This window comes from Danio rerio, chromosome 10 (genome assembly GCF_049306965.1).
Source record: "Danio rerio strain Tuebingen ecotype United States chromosome 10, GRCz12tu, whole genome shotgun sequence".
Taxonomy (NCBI): Eukaryota; Metazoa; Chordata; class Actinopteri; order Cypriniformes; family Danionidae; genus Danio; species Danio rerio.
In genome coordinates, this window is record NC_133185.1 from 48999541 (window position 1) to 49016739 (window position 17199).

General features: G+C 38.2%; 1 protein-coding gene across 4 annotated transcripts in view; it reads right to left on the minus strand.

The window, feature by feature from the left end:
- The window catches only part of cetn3 (centrin 3), a 47238-nt gene that overhangs the window by 27452 nt on the left and 2587 nt on the right, over positions 1-17199 (minus strand). For 2 of the 4 annotated variants that reach the window (XM_073913977.1, XM_073913975.1), the window contains exon 2: positions 253-307. The exons of the other annotated variants lie outside the window; for them this stretch is intronic. The gene's annotated coding sequence lies outside the window, so the exon portion shown is untranslated. The remainder of the gene's footprint in view (positions 1-252; positions 308-17199) is intronic. 4 annotated transcript variants of the gene reach the window in all.

The following is a 17199-nucleotide window of genomic DNA, read 5'->3' on the forward strand; positions in this document are numbered from 1 at the left end:
TGAGTACGTATCCACAATGAGTTGATACTAACAGAACATTTGCAAGCACCCCTGCAAGCGTTGTTAGTGCAAGTAGAAATTAATTAATAGTGCTCATTTAGACATAATAACAGCACAATATAATCAGCTGAGGAGTAGTTCATGACCCCAGTAATATAAAGCAGGAGTCCTGCACTGCAGATCTCAGCACTACAGACGTAAACACACACAGAGAAACTGAAAGCAGCTGCTGAATGAGGGAACATGCTGTACCGCAGGTGTTACGTGCTGTCAGCCACGCGGGACGACTGCAGCTTCACACACACACCTGTATGAACACACACACACACACACACACACACACACACACACACACACACACACAGTAGAACAGGTTCAACAAACCGGCTCCAGCCAGATCTTATCAGGCACTCTCACCGGATAACAATCAACACTCTGAACTCCTCACATTTGTGCCCACAGAATATCTCTGATTGAATGTTTAGGGGATAATGCACATCAAGGGGACTATTATAGCATGATATAGCTGTTGTAGAAGACTGAAGGACTTTATTCTGTAATATTGACCGGCTGGATGTACATTATGCAGCTTACTACATGGCTTCCTGCCACAAAATTAGACTCAAATCACACACAAAACATTGATTTGAGCTCTAATAATGTAGCAGCTCTTTAATTAAACTCAATGCACATGTGTTTAGAACACTCTCAAGTACTCTTGCAGAATAACACTAGAAAGCAACAAGCTAGGGTGCTTGCAGGTGTCCATTTAGTGTATTAGTTTTCCAGTGTTCTACTGCAAGTGTTCTGTTGATGCACTCTAAGTTAACAGTACATTAACAGAACACTTGCAAGTACACATGCAGTACAAAACAAAAACATTTGCCTTGCCTACTCAGAAGTCGTCTTATAATGTTAGATATTGCAAGATCTGTACATTAAAAACAAAACATACTATAGAAGTAATTGGCTGCATCCGAAACCGCCTACTACTCAGGAGTACTGCATTTGAATTTAAACGTACTACTCTATAAGTACGTTCTATACAGTATGAATGTGAAAATTTAATGGAATTCGGACGTACTACATCCGCCATTTTGTCATGGTCACGTGACCTACCTGTGTCAACTGCGTCGCTTTACTCCAATTTACGAATTCGCTCGCGGGGGATCATGGGATAGCGCAGCGTGCATGGGATGCGCAGTTCAGAATCTCACCGGAAGTAGTAAGTCATCCCGGTACTTCTCGCATACTGATTTTCGAATTCTATAGCTGCGTCCCAAATCGCATACTTATGCACTATTCTACGCCATTTTGTGTTATGAATAGTGTAAGTAGTGCGTTCAGACGGAAAACTCTAAAAATAATAAGTGTACTTTAATAACCCGGATGATGCACTCATTCAGCCGCTAAAACGAAGTGTGTAATGATGGACACTTCACGCACTCAACGACCGCAGGTTTGCTTACGTAGCGGAAGGGGCGGAGCTATCGGACGCACATGTTGAATAACTTTATTTATTTTATGGTGAAAGCAAAATTCTCCTACGAGAGTGATTATAGCGCCTCCCGATGGTGAATGCGGTTATACTCACGGCAGGTATTATTTAATAATTCGGTCGTTTATTTCACTTATTTGGCAACCGTCAAACGTCATCAGGGAAACGGTTTGAATTTCCGCTTAGTAAAAAACCATTAGTGTGCCATTTGGGACGACACTACATACATATACTATCCTGTTGAGTGTGTAAGTGCATAAGTACATAGTGCATGAGTGCATAGTGTATAGTGTGCCATTTGGGACGCAGCTTATGAATTTGGACATACTACTCGACTCGCATACTGATTTTACATACTATATAGTATGGAAGTATGCGGTTTCCGACGCAGCCATAGTCTATTTTTGAGCCTCATCAGAATGCTCTGTTTAAATGGGTGTGCCTGATTGTAGACTTAGAAGTAAACGCCCACTGCTCTAATTGGCTGACAGTTCAGCATATTTACAGACCTAAACGTGCAGTGCAGTAGAAGTGGACGTCGATTTTATGTGGAGGCGGAGCTTATCCACCCTATTAGATTATCATATAGTAGAGCATTCCAGAACCTTTGGTACTGCCTTCAATATACAGTAAGTTTACAATATAATTCAGTATGTTTACGTTTCGAGTTGTACACGTAAAGGATGTTTTTATAACACTATGAGTTCATACATGTCAGAAGATCAAGGGGATTTTCATTTTCATCTCAGTTCGAAGCCTTAAACATATCCAAAAAGAGAAATAGGCATCTGATGTACATTTTATTTTTACGGGATGCAATCGTATTTAAAGCCAGACCACTGATCACTGGCAACCCAAGCTCATTCTGAAAACGTAGCCCCTGTGGATGTTTCTGGAGACCGCGACAGATCGTGACAGGGCGAGAATGCGGCGAAATCCGAAAACGTGGTCAAAATCGGACAAGGGCTTTTGCTTTTCTGGACGACTTTTGTAAATAGTCACTTGGGTTTAGGGAAGGAGGAGGAGGAGGAGGGTGGCTGGGTCGTCCGATTGGCCGGCCGCCCAGTCGATTGTTCAGTCATTCAGTCAGTCGGCCAGACGGTCACTCAACAGTGGCCTCCGGCGGCTTTTCGCGCGAGAACAGCGCGCACTCCCGAGACGCGTTCCAGATGTGAAAAAGCGCAGTACAGCGGCCTCTCGCGGATTCATGGCCTCCAGAAAAGTTTGCGAGGCTACAACTTCCACAATGAGCCTGGGTTGGCCTCAGGAGTAGACTTCTTTAAAGTTATGTAATTATCTGGTTTTAGACAGGTTTCTGTTAAACAGTTCATCTAACTTGAACTATATATTGTAGCAGCACCTCCAAATTTACCTTTAAGATGAGGCTCATGTTTCTAATAATATCCTTCAGGTGCAAACTCATTTAAGGTTATGTAATTGTCTGGTATTAACAAGGTTTCTATTAAACACATTTAAGGGTGCTTTCACACCTGCACTTTTGTTTCGGAACGTGTCTCGTTTGCCCAGTTAGCGCGGTTCGTTTGGCATATGTAAACAGGGCAATCGCGCTCTGTTCCGCTCCAAAGTAATCGCTCCGAGATCGCTTGAATGAGGTGGTCTCGGCTCGATTGAAACGAACCCTGGAGCGGTTCGATTGCAGTGAGAAAGCGATCCGATCCGAGCGCGGTTATATCACAGTGTTTTATGGATATGTAATAGGCTTACGGCTATATGAAGAGAGAATTATGAGTAGGGCGGGAAGTTTCGCGAGTCTCCGGATGCCCGCAAACGAGTGATGATCTCCCGGTAATCGTCGCGCACCCTTCTCACCCCTCCCCACCGCATCTCTCCTCAGACACGTCACGCGCGCGCACCCTGTCAATCACCACCAAACCACCACCTCTCCTGACAGCTGAGCGGGACGCTGCAAGATAAACCCTGACACTCTGACCAATGTAAGGAGAGTTTGCTCGCACGTGACTTGTTTTAGCTCTTTTGGTTCGATTAGAAACTTTGCAGTGTGAAAGCGAACCGCTCCAAGAGCAAAGAGTAACAATGTAACAATTTTAATCTCTGTTTCGGAACAACTGAATCCATTCACAGGTGTGAACGCACTCTAATTTTACTTATATTTTACTAACACCTCCACCTTTACCATTAAGATGAGGCTCATGTTTATAATGATATCCTTCTGGTTTAGACTCGGTAACAGTTATGAAATTGTCTGTTTTTAGCCAGGTTTTTGTTAAACAGAGTTTATTTAACTTGAGATAATTTAAATATTCATTTTTGGGTGAACTGACCCTTTAAATGTTTCCTTTAAAGGGACAGTTCAGCCAAAAATGAAAATGTACTCATTATTAATTCACCCTCAGGTTAATCCAAACCTTTATAAATTTAAAGAAATATCTTATCTTGTTTTCAACAGAAGAAAGAAGCTCAAAAATGTTTTTGAAAACATAAATGGCGAGTAAATGATGGCAGAATTTTTGGGTGAACTGTCCCTTTAACACCCGCTGCACCTCAATCATGCAGAGCCGTTTTGCAGAAAGCATCAACATCTCCAGGAGATTTCTGCATCAGTGTGCGGGTCAAATGTGCAGCTAATAGACAGCAGCAGGGTCAAGATTTACATCTGTGCTCGTGACGCACACAGAGGTGCATAAAATCAGAGATTATCAAAGAAGATTATCCACACCAGCAACAGTTCAGCAGCATCACAAGCCTGATGGAGTCAAATCAAAGCCTCAGAAACCCTACATCCTCAATTAAATCACACTACGTTGGGAAAGGTTTACATTGTTATTGACACATTTTTCATTAGTAAAGTACGTAGTGCATTATTTACAAAGCATTTATGAGTAGTGGATGGTTTTTAGGATAATTCAGAATAAGTAAATGATTAATAAATTATTCAAATCAACATTGATATAGTTTACTGTTCAGGCTTATGGTAGTGGTATAATACATGCTTTATTAACACAGCTTCCTGCAGTTATGGGACCTAATCTAAAGTAAGGACTCTTTATGCCTTAAACATGTGCTTAAAAGTCAACACCGCACTTGAGTCTTTGGTTCGTCTGCTCTTTCCTATGTGGCCAACAGCAGTATTTTCACACTGATTCCTCTTTGGCAGTGTGCAGATCATTGTCTCGGTGAAGTGCGTCACTGGCGTCTCTGTTTGCATGCAACACCGCCGTGTGAACGAAGCTGTTTTTTGAGAGGAGCTGAATCATATCTAAGACACAGAGTTTGTTCTTCAGACATGTGCTGCCGACCCGAGTCATTTCCTGCTTGAAGATATGAGCGCATGCATCGGGAGAGATGTTGTTTTTTCTCACTATCTGTGTTGAGATACTGGAACTCACTCGGGAAAATCCAGCTAAAACCAGCGCGCTTTTTAGATACAGTTAAAGACTAAACTATTCACCCTCCTGTGAAACTTTAATTGTTTTAAAATATTTCCCAAGTGCAGTTTAATAGAGAAGATTTTACTCAGCACATTTCTAATCATAATAGTTTAATAACTCATTTCTAATAACTGATTTATTTTCTCTTTGTCATGATGACAGTAAATAATATTAGACTAGATATTCTTCAAGACACTAGTATTCAGCTTAAAGTGTCATTTAAAGGCTTCACTAGGGTAATTAGGGTAAAGTTAGGGTAATTAGGCGAGTCATTGTATAACAGTGGTTTGTTCTGGAGACAATCCAAAACAAATATTGCTTAAAGGGGCTAATAATATTGACCTTAAAATGCCTTTAAAACTATTAAAAACTGCTTTTATTCTAGCCCAAAAAAAAAATTATAGGAAATACTGTCAAAATTGGGAAAAAACTAAATACACAGTAGGGCATATAATTTTGACTGCAACTGTATGTATACACACACACACACACACACACACGTTTTTATGTCTTGTTTACTTTTGTAAAAGTGACTTTTACTGAGTTTTTAGTACCTTGAAACAACATTTTGAAATAATATAGAGAATTAATATAGAGAAATAATAGGAGAAAGTAAGAGAAAAAGGTAAAGTACCAGCTTTTATTTATTACCAGGTTTTTGTACTGTAATGTACAACACTAACAAAGGCAATATATCACTTCTATTAAACTATAACTATTAAAAATGTCAATAAAAGTCACTTATTTAACTTCTGATGTACCAGAACTATGATAAAAATTGCTATGATTAAAATGGCTTACCTGGGCACGAATGCTCCTCAATGTTTCATTTATTTAATCAAAAATAAAGCAAAAATTGTGTAATAGTATTACAATTCGAAACCGTTGTTTTAATGGAAGTATAATAATCATTGGCTTAGTCTCTTATTTATCAGGGGTCGCCACAGCGGAATGAACCGCCAACTATTCCAACATGTAAATTCCACACAGAAATGCCAAGAGGTCCAGCCAGGACTCAAACCAGTGACCTTCTTGCTGTGAGGCTACAGTGCTAACCACTGAGCCACCATGCCGCGAAAATATACTTCATTCATTCATTCATTTTCTTGTCGGCTTAGTCCCTTTATTAATCCGGGGACGCCACAGCGGAATGAACCGCCAACTTATCCAGCACGTCTTTACGCAGCAGATGCCCTTCCAGCAGCAACCCATCTCTGGGAAACATCCACACACACTCAGTCACACACACTCATACACTACAGACAATTTGGCCTATCCAATTCACCTGTACCACATGTCTTTGGGCTGTAGGGTAAACCGGAGCACTTGTAGGAAACTCACACGAACGCAGGGAGAACATGCAAACTCCACACAGAAACGCCAACTGAGCCGAGGCTCGAACCAGCAACCTTCTTGCTGTGAAGCTACAGTGCTAACCACTGAGCCACCATGCCGCGGGATTATACTGTAAAATGTAATTCATTCCTGGATTTTCAGCATAATTACTCCAGTCTTTAGTGTCAAATGAGCCTTCAGAAACATTCTAATGTGATGATTTAATGATCAAGAAACAATTGTCATTATTATAAATGTTAAATTGTTTTTTAAGGAGTTGACACAGCATTTATAGGTACATAAATCATATTTTTAATATTATGAATGAATTCGCTATGATTTTTAATCAATATAATGCATCCTACAGAATAAAATCTTGATAAATATGTTCCCAAATAACACTTTGAACAGGTGTGTGTTCATATATATTCGTTTTAAATCTCTTGTACAACCCAGCCAAACAAAGAAAGCACACATTACTATTTTTGACCTGTTTTCGGCCTAAATCAAAAGGCTGGCTCAAGAGTCACGTACATTTCCAAGAACTGCAGAAAGATCTGTAATCCTCTGTAATCTGTTATAGCAGATCTTTTCATGACCAATTATAATCACATCCTCATTTATTTTTACTGTGGCTCAGTTCTGAAAATGTGACATAATCATTCATCATTTTGATTTGCTTTATTGTATTCAGTTGAGTTTTGACATAATAATATAATTTTGCTCAAATCTTTATATGTCTTTATATATCTTTATATCACAATAAATATATGAATAAACAAAATTGGGTTTATTTACATTCTGATTAAGTTAATAACATTAAAGGATGATAAATATACATGTATATTTTTAAATATCTTTCTGATATTAGAATCAGACCACATACATGTCTAAAACATGTCAGCAGGGTTAAATCATGCACAAACGTACAAGAAATGAGCAAAACAGGTTAGCAATCTGCTAAATCATGCTAAAGCATGACAGAAATGAGAAATCATTCTACAATGTCCTAAACAATTCTGCTAAAAACATGTGTTAGCGGTGTGCTAAAACATGCTAAAAAAGCTAAAAAATTGTTAGCAGTGTGTTAAATCATGTTAAAACATGCTAGACATGAGCAAGAAATGTTAACAGTGTGCTAAAATAATGCTAACAAAATAATGCTAAAACATGACAGAAAATAGCAAAGCATGTTACCAGTGTGCTAAATCTGGTTAAAACATGCTAGAAATGAGAAAAACATGTTAGCAGTGTGCTAAATCATGCTAAAACATACTAAAAAATGAGCACAACTTGTTAGCAGTGTGTTAAATTTTGCTAAAACGTGCTAAAAGTGAGCAAAACATGTTAGCATTGTGCTAAAGCATGCTAAAACATGCTTGAAATTAGCAAAGTATGTTACAGGTGTGCTAAATCTGATTAAAACATGCTAGAAATGAGAAAAACATGTTAACAGTGTTGTAAATCATGGTAAAACATGCTAGAAAAGAGCACAACATGTCAACATTGTGTTAAATCAGACTAAAACATGCCAAAAACTAGAAACACGTGTTAGCTGTATGCTAATTCATGCTAAAACATGCTAAAAATAAGAAAAACATATCAGCAGCGTTTTAAATCATGCTACAACATGCTAGAAATGAGAAACAAACATGTTAACAGTGTGCTAAATCTAGAAATGAGCAAAATAATGCTAGAAATGTACTAGAAATTTGCAAAACATGTAAGTAGTGTGCTACTGTACATCATGCTAGACGTGTTAGATAATAAGCCAAATATGTTAGCAGTGCTCTAAATTGTGTGCAAATTCATGCTAAAACATGCTAGAAATGAGCAAAACATGTTAGCAGTTTTATAAATCATGCTAAACCATGCTAAAACATGCTATAAATTAGCAAAACATGTCACCACTGTGGTAAATTATGCTAGAAACATAGTGAAGTTAAGCAAAATGTGTTAGCGGTGTGTTAAATCATGCTAGAAACACAGTGGAGTTAAGCAAAACAAATAAGCAGTGTTCTAAGTCATGCTAGAAACAAAGTAGAGTTAAGCAAAACATGTTAGCACTGTGCTAAATCATGCTTTAAATATAGTGGAGTTAAGCAAAACATCGTAACAATGTGCTAATTTTTGCTAGAAACAGTGAAGTGAAGCAAAACTTGTTAACACTGTTCTAAATCATGCTATAAACATAGAGGCAAAGCATGCTAGCACTATTAGCATTGTGCTAAGCCATGCTAGAAACATAGTGGAGCTAAGCAAAATGTGTTAGCAATGTGTTAAAACCAAGCTACAAACATAGTGATGAACATTAATCAAAGCATGTAAGCAGTGTCCTAAATCAAGCTAAACAAACACATAGTAGAGTTAAGCAAAACATGTTAGCACAGTGCTAAATCATGCTACAAATATAGTGGAGGTTAGTAAAATATCTTAGCAATGTGCTAAATTGTGCAATAAACATAGTGAAGTTAAGCAAAAAATGTTACCACTGCTAAATCATGCTAGAAACAGAGTGGACTTAAGCAAAACACGTTAGCACTGTGTTAATCATGCTAGAAATATAGTTGAGTTACACATAACAAGTTAGCATGTGCTAAATCGTGCTAGAAACATAGTAGAGTTAAGCAAAACATGTTAGGACTGTAACAAATCATGCTATAAATATAGTGGAGTTAAGCAAAACATGTTAATAATTTGCTAAATTGTGCAAGAATCATAGCGGAGTTAAGCAAAACATGTTAGCACTGCTAAATCGTACTAGAAACAGAGTGGACTTAAGCAAAACATGCTAGCACTGTGCTAAATTATGCTAGAAACATAGCAGAGTTGAGCAAAACCAGTTAGCATGTGCTAAATCATGCTAGAAACATAGTAGATTTAAGGAAAACATGTTAACACTGTGCTAAATCATGCTATAAATATAGTGGAGTTAAGCAAAACATGTTAATAATTTGCTAAATTGTGCTAGAAACATAGCAGAGTTAAGCAAAACATGTTAGCGTTGCTAAATTGTGCTAGAAACATATGGAGTTAAGCAAAACATCTTAGCAATGTGCTAAATCAATCTTTCTCATACAGCGAAATACTTTTAGCTTTAAATATTAATTAAGCCATTAGTTAGCAAACATGAACTAACAAGTAATTAAGGTAGCCATTATTCACACATGAACTCATGTTGTAGTTAAAGTTGGTTCTTGATTAGCACATAGTTTAAATTACCATTAGATCTTAATAAAGTCATGTTTAGTTTAGATATAAGTACATCATTATTCATGTACTGATATTGTAAAGTGTTACCGACATCTTTACAGGTCACATCAGCCTCAACAATTGCAAACTCAGTGACCGTCCTGTCTGGCAGATCCCGTGTTTGCCGTGTCCTGAGACGGGTCATACCAAAGTGAAACATCTCACAAACTGGTGCAACTGTAAATCCAGCCTGTATTCAAGCGTCCGTCACACCTCCGTGGGCTCTGTTCTCACAGAGGTGTGGTTAAAGAAGCTTTCCGTTCCCTTACACCCTACACAGTTGACTTCCTCTTCACCTACACGCATCTAAAATTAAAAGGGTGGTGGTTGTCTGATCTGACAACGATGCTGGGTTTGATTACTGATGATTTGCTGTGATGAATTTTCATTGCTCAAAACACATCCAGGAGTTTGCATGTTCTCCCCGTGTTGGCAGGGGTTTCCTCCGGGTGCTCCCCCACAGTCCGAACACATGCAATACAGGGAAATTGATGACCTAAACTGGCCGTAGTGTATGAATGTGTGTGTGAAAGAGCGTGTATGGGTGTTTCCCAGTACTGAGTTGCGGCTTGAAGGGCATTCCAACTGATGTGCTAACTATTTAAGTTTAATTTATCTTAAGCATGAAGGACATGACCCGAGCTCCTCGTTCACATATAGGACACGTGCTAAAAGGCATTTGAAAGCAGGATTGGAAGAGTTGATCTGCTCTGCAGCCAAACCACAGGCTGTCGTCGGCTCTCTGCTGTGATTGATGGCAGTTTGCGAACTCTGAAATGGATCTGAAGCCGCAGCTCTCTGGGATATGACAGATGTCTGGATTACTGTATGAGCGCTGTATGTTTAGTCTGATGGTAATGCCGAGCCATGCGGTGGACATCTGATCTCTGACTCCGCAAATACAGATGCTGAAGAAACAACACCACTGCATGGCAATCATCATGTACGTGTCAGTGGGGATTTGCTGTAATTATATACTGGGTTTCATCTCTAGTTTTCATTTTTTTTATAAACTCTGGAAAGCTCAGGTCTTCAGAGGGATGCATTGACACTGTAATGGGTGATATTTAGGTCATAAATCAAATGCTGAGCAAATACATTGTCTAATCTGGATAAATTATATATATATACAGGGATGGATGAATGGATGGACACAAGAAAGGAAGGAAGAAAGAATAAAAGTATAGATATATAGAAAGATTAATTATGGATAGATGGATGGATGGATGGATGGATTGGAGGATGAATAAAAGTATGGATGTATTAAAGGAAGGATGGATGGACAGATGGGTAAAAGATAAATAAGTGGAAGAAATTAGGGAAGGGTAAATAAAAGTATGGATGTATTGAATAATTAATGTTGGATGGATAGAGGGGAGGAAGGTCAATAAAAATATAGATATATAGAAGGATTAATGATGGATGGATGGATGGATGGATGGATGGATGGATGGATGGATGGATGGATGGATGGACAGATGGGCAGTAGATGGATGAGTGAAAGAAAGAATGAACAAAAATATGGATGTATTGAATGATAAAAGATGGATGGATGGATAGATGACTAGATGGATGGATGGATGGATGGATGGATAGCAGACTGACAGGTGGTTGAAAGCAAAAACTGAAAGGAAGGATGAATGGATAAACATGGATTTAGGAAGGATGGATGAATGGAATAAAAGAAGGATGAATAAAATGATAGATTTTTTAAAGCTTTAATGATGGATGTATAAATAGACGGAGGGAAGGAATGATGAGTAAAGTGTGGATGGGTTGAGGGATTATTTCTGATGGAAGAATGGAAAGATAAAAGATGGATGGATGGATGGATGGATGGATGAAAGTAAGAATGGAACGAAGGAAGGATAAATAAAAGTATATTGAAAGATGGGTGGATGGATGGATGGATGGATGGATGGATAGATGTGTGAAAGGATGGATGAATGGACGCAATAAAGGAAGGATGGATGGATGGATGGATGGATGGATGGATGGATAGATGTGTGAAAGGATGGATGAATGGACGCAATAAAGGAAGGATGGATGGATGGATGGATGGATGGATGAATGGATGGATGGATGGATGGATGGATGGATTGATTGATGGGTGAATGGATGAATAGAAAAAAGACGGGTGGAAGTATTGATGAATGGATGTATTGATGGAAGGATAAGAAATGGGCAAGTGGCTAAAGGCAAAAATTGTTGGAGGGAAGGAAGGATAGATGGATGCATGGATAAATTTATGGATGGATGGATGGATTGGTAAATCGATGGGTGGAGAAATGGATGAATGGAATAAAGGAGGGATGAATAAAAGCATAGACGTATGGAAGGATTAATGATGGATAGACATGAAAGATGGATAGATGGATGTATTAATAAATGGATGGATTGATGGAAGGATGGAAAGGTGAGTGAAAGAAAAATTGGAGGGATGGAGTGGTGGAAGAATGGATGCTTTGAATAAACAAAGGATGGATATATGGAAGGATTAATGATGATGGATAGATGGAAAGGTGAAAGAAGGTAGAATGGATGGATGGATGGATGGATGGATGGATGGATGGATGGATGGATGGATGGATGGATGGATGGATGGACAAATGGATGAAGGGATTTACTGATCAATGGGTGGATTAAATGAGAGATGACATGGGAAGATGGAAGAAAGGAAAAATTGAGGGATGAAGGGATGGATGGACAGACTTATTGAAGGAGAAATGATGGATGGATGGATAAAGACTGATTGAGGGAGGACAGACAGACAGACAGACAGACAGACAGACAGACAGACAGACAGACAGATAGACAGATAGATAGATAGATAGATAGATAGATAGATAGATAGATAGATAGAACAACAGAATGATGATAGATAGATAGATAGATAGATAGATAGACAGACAGACAGACAGACAGACAGACAGACAGACAGACAGACAGACAGACAGACAGACAGACAGACAGACAGACAGACAGACAGACAGACAGATAGATAGATAGATAGATAGATAGATAGATAGATAGATAGAACAACAGAATGATGATAGATAGATAGATAGATAGATAGATAGATAGATAGATAGATAGATAGACAGACAGACAGACAGACAGACAGACAGACAGACAGACAGACAGACAGACAGACAGACAGACAGATAGATAGATAGATAGATAGATAGATAGATAGATAGATAGATAGATAGATAGATAGATTTTGGATGTTGTTGTGGACTGTTTGTACGAGCTCTACTCTTTGTGTCAAATCCAAAGGAGCAGAGGATACAGCGTTCAGTCCGTCTGGAGTTATATCCAGCGTCTGAATGGAAGGATCAGGTTAAAATAAGCTCCAGTAAAAGTCAATGGCAGCCGGCTTGAACTGGCCGTGCTGTAAGTGGAGAGATCTGCGTCTGAACCGCCCCGGCTCAGTGTGCTCTGATCAAATATTTCAACACTCCCAAGTATGCATGTGGAGAAGTAAGCGCACACGCAGAGCTATTGGGTTGCTGCAGGCCGGTCCAAACCAGTTCTTGTTTATCAGTGGCACAGTGGCCGCTTTTATATCAACAACCGCGAGAATGAGACGTCCACACACTGTTACTGCGTGTGTTACACACAAACATGACTCATTTGCATGGTGTGTTTGAGGTCAGCGTAGTCCAGAAACAAAGAATTAGTGTTGCATGTGATTATGCTGTTGAATAATGCTTCATCATTGGGATTGAGATGAGAAAGCAAAGCAGATCGATAACACTGTGGTTGCTGGAGAGGTTTGTTTAATTCACAAATAAAGATGCTGAATTTAAAATGTCAAAATGTACAAATAAATATTTTTAATGGGCGTCACAGTGGCGCAGTGGGCAGCACGATCACCTCACAGCAAGAAAGTCACTGGTTCGAGCCCCGGCTGGGTCAGTTGGAATTGCTGTGCTCCAGTTTCCCCCCACTGTCCAAAGACATGCGCTATAGGTGAAGTGAGTGAGCTGAATTGTCCGTAGTGTATGTGTCAGAAAGAGGGTGTTTCCCAGTGTTGGGTTGCGACTGGAAGGGCATCCACTGTGTAAAATATATGATGGAATAGTTGGTGGTTCATTCCACTGTGGCGACCCCAGATTGATATAGGGATTAAACCGAAAAGCAAATGAATTAATATATATTTTAATAATGTGTGTTGGTGTATCAGATATGTATTGAGTTATTTTGGGATGTGGATAGATGGATGGATTTATTGATGAATGGGCAGATTGAAGGAAGGATGACAGATGGAAAGGTGGATGAAATGAAAAATGGATGAATGATGGGTGGACGGATAGATGGAAGAACAGATAGGTGGAAGGATGGATGAATGGAAGAAAGGAAGGAAGATTGAATAAAAGAATGGATGTATGGAAAGATTAATGATGGATGGATGGATAGATGGATGGATGGAAGAAATGACGAATAAAGGAATGGATGAATGAATGATGGATAGATTTATTGGTGAATGGGTGGATTGAAAAAGGATGACAGATAGAAAGGTGGGTGAAAGAAAAGATGGATGGATGGATGGATGGATGGATGGATGGAAAAAAAAAAGGATGAAGGTTGAAAAAAAGAATGAGTGGATGGATGGAGTGATGGATGGATGAATGTATAGACTGATTGAAGGAGGAATGATGGATGGATTGACAGACTAAAAGAGGAATGATGGATGGATGGATGGATGGATGGATGGATGGATGGATGGATGGATGGATGGATGGATGGATGGACGGATTTAAGAAGGAATGATTGATGGATGGATGGATGAATGGATGGACGGACGAATTGATGGGTGTAATGATGGTTGGATGGATTGAAGGAGGGATGACAGATGGATGGATGGATGGATGGATGGATAAAAGGATTGAAGGAGGAATGATGGATGGATGAATGGATTGAAAGAGGAATAATGGATGGATGGATGGATGGATGGATGGATGGATGGATGGATGGATGGATGGAAGAAAAAAAGGATGAAGGTTGAAAAAAAGAATGAGTGGATGGATGGAGTGATGGATGGATGAATGTATAGACTGATTGAAGGAGGAATGATGGATGGATTGACAGACTAAAAGAGGAATGATGGATGGATGGATGGATGGACGGATTTAAGAAGGAATGATTGATGGATGGATGGATGAATGGATGGACGGACGAATTGATGGGTGTAATGATGGTTGGATGGATTGAAGGAGGGATGACAGATGGATGGATGGATGGATGGATGGATAAAAGGATTGAAGGAGGAATGATGGATGGATGAATGGATTGAAAGAGGAATAATGGATGGATGGATGGATGGATGGATGGATGGATGGATGGATGGATGGATGGATGGATTAAAGAGTAATGATGGATGGATGGATGGACTGATTGAAGGAAGTATGATGGGTGGATGGACAGATTAAAGAAGGAATAATAGATTGATGGGTGGATTTAAGGGTGTATTGAAGGAGAGATTATGGATGGATGGATGGACTGAAGGAGGAATGATAGATGGATGGATGGATGGATGGATGGATGGATGGATGGATTGAATGAGGAATAATGGATGGATGGATGGATGGATGGATTGAAAGAGGAATGACTGATGGATGGATGATGGATGGAAGGATTGAAGGAGTAATGATGGATAGATATATGGATGGATAGATGGATGGATGGATGGATGGATGGATGGATACAAAAATGTATAGACTGATTGAAGGAAGTAGGATGGATGGGTGGACAGATTAAAGAAGGAATAAAAGATGGATGGATTTAAGGATGGATGATGGATGGATTGAAGGGTATATTGAAAGAGGGATGGTGGATGGATGAATGGATAGATTGAAAGAGGAATGATGGATGGGCGGATTAAAGTGGGAATGGTGGATAGATGGATGGATGGATGGATTAAAAGAGGAATGATGGATGGATGGATGGATGGATGGATGGAGGAGAATTTATGAATAGATGGATGAATGGATTACTGGAGTAATAAAAGATAGATGGATAGACAGACAGACGGACTGATTGAAGGAGGAACGATGAATGGATAATGGATGGATGGGTGGTAGTCAGATGGATGAATGGATGGAAGGATGAGTAGAAGAATAGATGTATGAAAGGATGATAGATAGATAGATAGATAGATAGATAGATAGATAGATAGATAGATAGATAGATAGATAGATAGATAGATAGATAGATAGATAGATAGATAGATAGATAGATAGATAGATAGATAGATAGATAGATAGATAGATAGATAGATATGCAGTTTCCAGCCAATCAGGAAGTGCTGTGTCACTCCTCCACCAATGGCATTGCAGCAGGTCTGTGTAAAGGGACAGGGCCTGTGCTACTCTGACTCAGCTATAGTCAGGTGTCAGGACTGACCCTTCAGTCACCGACGGACAATTCCTGACATGCAGAGTGAAAATGAAATTAGAAACATGCCCCGCCGCTTCTGGCCTACAGTTATGAAAGTGGCCTCCATTCCTATATTTAGACCCTTGACATTATGTAAAAGAGGACAGAAGTGTTTTCGTGATGCGTGATGTGTGTTTTGAAGGATAATTTCACTATTAGAAGGAAAAACTGCAGATCATTAAAACTTCCAAATAAGTTTTTTTCTCAATACACATTCTAAAAATGCCATATTTCAACCCAAATTGGGCAAAATATGAACAAATTTAAAGTTTGTGTAAAATTTGGATGTATAAATTTAATTAGAAAAAATAAATAAATAGAATTAAGAATGAGGCGACACGGTGGCCTCCGGGTGCTCCGGTTTCCCCCACAGTCCAAGCATATATAAATAATAAATAATCATAGTGAAAACAATACTACATTAAATTTATTTTAAGTTAATATATCTGAAAGCAAAACAATATTTTTACTAATCCAGTAAATGCTTCTTGATGTAAGAATTTGTGGCTATTTAAACTAAAAACAAGACAAAAATCAGTGTATTTTTTCATGTGAGGACATTCTTTGCTCATCTACCTTTGACATATGCTCATAGATCTTCTCATGAGACTCTTTAATAAGTGTTGAAGTGTACACTACAGGTTAAACCCTTCACAGGGTGCACAGTTGACACAGGCTAGTTATTTTCTTCAGGTTAATCTTGTCATGAAACACCTGTCACACACACACACACTGTCAAGACCATGTCTAAATCAGCAACTCCATCTCTAAACAACACGTCTGGAGACACTTGACTTATTAAGACCTGTCAAAAAGAGCACAGTGTAATATATATATTATTATTATTTTTAAAAGAGCACAGTGCTTATTAGGGGGTATTATATATATATGTGTATATATATATATATATATATATATATATATATATATATATATATATATATATATATATATATATATATATATATATATATATATATATATATATATTATTATTATTATTATTATTATTTTTAAAAGAGCACAGTGCTTATTAGGGGGTATTATATATATATATATATATATATATATATATATATATATATATATATATATATATATATATATATATATATATATATATATATATATATATATATAATTATTATTATTTTTAATATAAATTTAAATTTAGATTTTTATAAACAGATTCTTGTATAAATATTTAATGTTAATTATAGAAATCTAAATATTTAAAGTGTTTTTTTTTTTGTTAAAAAATTT